This window comes from Gossypium hirsutum, chromosome D02, assembly GCF_007990345.1.
Source record: "Gossypium hirsutum isolate 1008001.06 chromosome D02, Gossypium_hirsutum_v2.1, whole genome shotgun sequence".
In the NCBI taxonomy this organism is placed as follows: domain Eukaryota; kingdom Viridiplantae; phylum Streptophyta; class Magnoliopsida; order Malvales; family Malvaceae; genus Gossypium; species Gossypium hirsutum.
This window is the reverse complement of record NC_053438.1, coordinates 29253057-29258063: the sequence shown is the minus strand read 5'-3', so window position 1 is coordinate 29258063 and position 5007 is coordinate 29253057. Positions and strand designations below refer to the sequence as shown.

Below are 5007 nucleotides of genomic sequence, written 5' to 3'. Positions count from 1 at the left end.
AAAATCTTTCTCTTAGTAATTTCTTATCATGGTCGAATGGTATAATGCCACAAGAACAACATAATATTTTATTATTAATTTATTATCTTACTAATACAATTTCATATCAACTTTGAAGGGATAAACGATATTCATAGGGGAGACCCCTAACTTCGCATTGAAACCCTCCTTTCGAGAGTCTTAGATCGTGGGGTAAGTGTTGTTGAGACTATCAGTAATCGATCTTTTAAGTGGTAAAATATTTTAAAAGGATTCTAATTAATAAACGTTACTTATGTGTTAGATTATCTTGTAAGATTGATCAAGTGAAATTGTTAATAAGCTTGTGGTAATCGGATCTACAATATAAGGTGTGGGATCGTTACCATTTGTTTTGTATGATATAGTTATTTTATTACATTAATAATTCAATAATAATAAATCATGAGTACACTAAATAATCATGAAGAGTTGAAAAACTTATCAAGATGAACACCATGTAAGTGACTCTAACCGAGTGTTTCTATAAAATGCTTGATGATTGATGTGATTGTGATTTTGATTATAAAGTATGCATAGATCTTATCCTCATGATATGTGATGTATAGCTTTTGTGATATATGTGATGATTTAAACATGTGCGACTTATGTATATATATGTCTATGACAAATCGAGATCTATCATCTAATGTGAAAAAACATGTTTAACATGTTAAAAGTGGTTATTATGCGATATGTGTTTATGAGAGCATGTTTACATGCAAAATTCTAAAAGCGATCCATATGTGTTAAAAGTGAAATTGCCACATCACAAGCATGGGGTGGGATTTTGTGAAAGGTCGAAGCAATGGCAATATATATGCATATCAGTGGTGGCTTGTTCATAACTCTTGAAAAGAGTTATATTTCGAGCCTCTAAACTTGATTAATTGCATGTACTTAAGTAGATATATTTTCATTTTTAGGTTATTTTTATAACATTGCATAATAACGTTGAATTATGCCTTGAATGTCATTTTATGTTACTTTTCCTATTGGGAGAAAGAGAATTGGTTGTTGTATGCAGCAGGTGTAGAAAAGATAAAGAAAAGGATAAAAAGGAGGAAGAGAGTAAAGGAAGTGAAATATTGCAATGGCAAAACATTGGATGGATTGCCAACATAAATGTCATGGCAATTCCAGGATAATGTTGACACAGCACTCAGTCTTCGTAACACTTAGCTAGCTATCCGTGTACCAGATAAATCCATCTAAAAAAGAGGAAGAAAATTGTGTGCTGAGAGAGGGGGACCTACCCTATTAAAAGAGGAGAAAAGAAAAGAAAGGGGAGGAGGATATTTTGGAGAGAGGAATTAGAGACAATTTAGGGATCAATTTTCTCTCCAAAAAAATCTGGTGGATAATTCCAAAGAAAGAAAAGGTAGCATCTTCAGAGAGCAAAATAAAGACGTGAAGAAAAAGGAGAGAGACAGCTATCTTGGATTCACGTACAATCTGAAGATCAAAGATAAGCTAGAGTGTGGCAAGAATTCCTACATTTCTTCCTTTATTTTCTTATTTCTATTATTCAAACTTATTTGAGAATGATGATGAATGATTTTATTTTGATGTTAACCTTTCCACCTATGAGCTAAATCTTTTCTAGGTTGGAGTTATTTGGGTGAATATTTTATCATCTTTAAAGCCCATGAATTGAGATTGCCTTTGTCATTATTTTATTCGATTTATGTTTATCTTAAATACATGCATGCAAGCTCTAGACATACTTGATTGTGTGATGTGTTCTTAGATTTATTTTTAATTCTAAAAAGATCAAATATATTGGATCTTGAATCATTTGATGCAAGCGAATACTCGACAAAATATTCGTAACACTCTAGACATAGACGTTGTGAGTTGTATAGAGAAGAACATTCATTGTAGTTATTAATCCAAAGTTCTATAGACATATAGTAACTTAGATTTCTAGCTTAAGATCTAGCTATCGAAAGAGGCAAGTTACAGTACTGACTCTCTCAGCAGTTTATTAGACAATATTTTTCCATGGCATTATTTTGATATGAACATTTCGCCTAAATAATTCCAGCCCTATTCATTCAACAATAGAAATACTCTTTATTTTCTCTGTAATTTTCCACAGCATTTTATTTTCCATATCAATTCTTTGTTTTTAGCATTTGATTTCATTAATTCATTATACAAACATTTTGTTCAACTTGAGAATATTTCCTACTATTCAGTATAATCAATAGGATTATAATAATTTACTCAATTTCTTACCAATTTTTGATCCCTGTAGAGACGATACTTACTTATCACTTTATTACTTGAATGATGTGTACACTTGCACAATTGCATTAGTTCTTTATACGCAAAAAGTTTTTGGCGTCATTGTCATGGATCAGTAATATTGGTGAAAAGTTGATTTCCTGTTATTTTTGTTAGAGCAGTTAATTAATAGTTTATTTTATTTTTCAGGTTTGTATTAGTGCATGAGAAGAAGTATTCAAGAGGATACAAAACATTGTTTTGATCCTAAAATTGAAAAGACATTAAGGCGAAGAAGAAAAGAGTTAAGAGAAATGGAGAGAATTAGAAATGATCCAATAGAGAAGATCAAGTACTTCAGAATGAAAGGAATGCTGATATTCCTCGAATCATAGATGACAAAGGCGGACCCATTCGAGAACATGTAGTGCCTATTTTGGATTATCTAAATCCAGGAATTGTTAGGTCACATATTCAAGCTGAATACTTTGAATTAAAACCAGTAATGTTTCAGATGCTACAAACCATAGGGCAGTTTAGTGGTTTACCTACTGAAGATCCAAGATTGCACTTGAAACTTTTTCTTGAAGCCTGTGACTCATTCAGGTAGCAAGGTGTCCCTGAAGAACCCCTTAGATTAAAATCGTTCCCTTATTCATTGCGAGATCGTGTCAGATCATGGTTGAATGTGTTACCATCAGGTACGGTGGCATCTTGGAATGACATGTGTCAGAGATTTCTACTTAGGTACAATCCTCCTAACATGAATGCCAAGCTTAGGAACGATATTACATCGTTTAGGCAATCGGAAGATAAAACATTATTTGAAGTATGGGAGCGTTTCAAGGAACTAATTAGAAAATGCCTGATGCATGGTTTCCAACACTGGACACAAATGGAATTATTTATAATGGATTGAATGCCCATACAAGAATGGTAGTTGATGCATCTACCAATGGGACTTTGCTAGATAAATCATATAATGAGGTATGTGAAATTCTAGAAAGGATAGCTAACAACGATTATCAATATCCAACTATAAGAGTGGGTACTGGTAGAAGAGTTGCTGGAGCTATGGAACTTGATGCGATCACTTCATTAACTGCTCAGGTATCTTCTCTAACTAATATAATTAAAACATTGAAGAGACCAGCTTTAGTGCAGGAAATGAAAGCAACCGACCTAACATGTGTCTATTGTGGGGAAGATCATTTTTTGATGAATGCCCATCGAACCCGGCATCAGTATATTACATGGAAAATTTCAATTGGAACAACCCATATTCCAACACCTACAATCCAGGGTGGAACAACATCGAAATTTTAGCTAGAGTAATCAAGGATTGGGAAATTCAAGTAATATTGTTTGACATAATTCTATTAGTGCACCCCCTGATTATAATCAACCAATGCCATGGCAAAATGTGCAACAAATTTCGTCATCTCCAACATCAAATATGGAAGTTCTATTAAAGGAATACTTGGTTAAAATGATGTTGCAATCCAGAGTCAAGCTGTGTCCCTACGAGTTCTTGAAAGTCAACTGGGGCAGATAGCAAATGCTTTAAATTCGAGACCACAAAGAGCTTTACCAAGTGATATTGATAATTCGAGATCACAAGGAAAAGAGCATTGCAAAGCAATCGCTCTCAAAAGTGGAACTCAGTTGAATGAAGTTGTTAAAGATGGCATGATAGAAAAGCATGACTCAAAACTCGATCATCAAAAGATCTCAGAACCAACTAAAAAGCATACATCAACTAAAAATGGTCAGCCAAAAAATGTTGTGGTAGAATCAAATCAGGTTGCCAACAAAAATGCCACAGCAAAACAATATCAGCAACCTAAAGGATGACCACCTCCACCATTTTCTCAGCTAATTGATGTGTAGAAAGGAAAATTGACTATGAGGGTGAATGATCAATAGGTTACATTCAACATATTCGACGCCTTAAAATGTGTTGATGAGAGTGAAGATTGTCAGGCCATTGGTTTGCTAGAAATGGCAATGGAAGAAAAGTTTGCAAGACGTTTGCCTCAGCAAAAATATTCTATGTCCAAAAGTATGTTTAAGCAGCAAATGCTCAACTCACTCGGTCAGTTGCAAAAGTAACTCAATCTCTTTGAGACTTAGCAACTTCAAATCGCTGCGGAATTGGAAAAAGTGTAAAAAACTATTTTCTATTTTTCTTTTCTTTAATTGCTTTACTTTAATTTTGTTCTTATTATTTTTATCTTTAATTACTTAATGTTATATTCATTTCTAATTTATCGCCTTATTAATGAGATCACAGAGCCTGATAAAGAAAGGGAGGATTTGTACCTAATGAAAAGGAGCTGCTATCGAATGAAAATGAAGGAGACGAGGATGAAGCTGAAACTGATGAGCCTAGACCTACCACATGTGCATAATGTGCTTGTCGTCCACCCCATTGTTACCATGTTTAATAGGATTCATTTCCCTCTTTATGAGTCCAACTTACCATATGTTGGGGTAACATGATCCTTTTTTTCACTTTATGTTTCCCTCTCTTTCCAAAACTTCATATCTTGCCTTTTGTTGTGGTTCAATGAACCTGGTCACAGTTGACCAAGCTTACTCCACCTCCTTGCCATCCATACCACTCATTTGCTTCTATATTCTTATTTTTTTCATTTATTGCTTTTTCATTCTCTCCTTTTTGACAAATAACCACCACCTTCAACATGTTAGAGTATGCCCAAAGATCAATCATGAGATGGTTGTAATAACATACTTGAT

General features: G+C 33.8%; 1 non-coding gene across 1 annotated transcript; it reads right to left on the bottom strand.

The window, feature by feature from the left end:
* Positions 1 to 3019: 3019 nt before the first annotated feature.
* Positions 3020 to 3126, bottom strand: LOC121214950 (small nucleolar RNA R71). Its single transcript, XR_005910686.1, has one exon. It is a non-coding gene; the product is annotated as a small nucleolar RNA R71 (small nucleolar RNA).
* Between the last annotated feature and the right edge of the window lie 1881 nt (positions 3127 to 5007).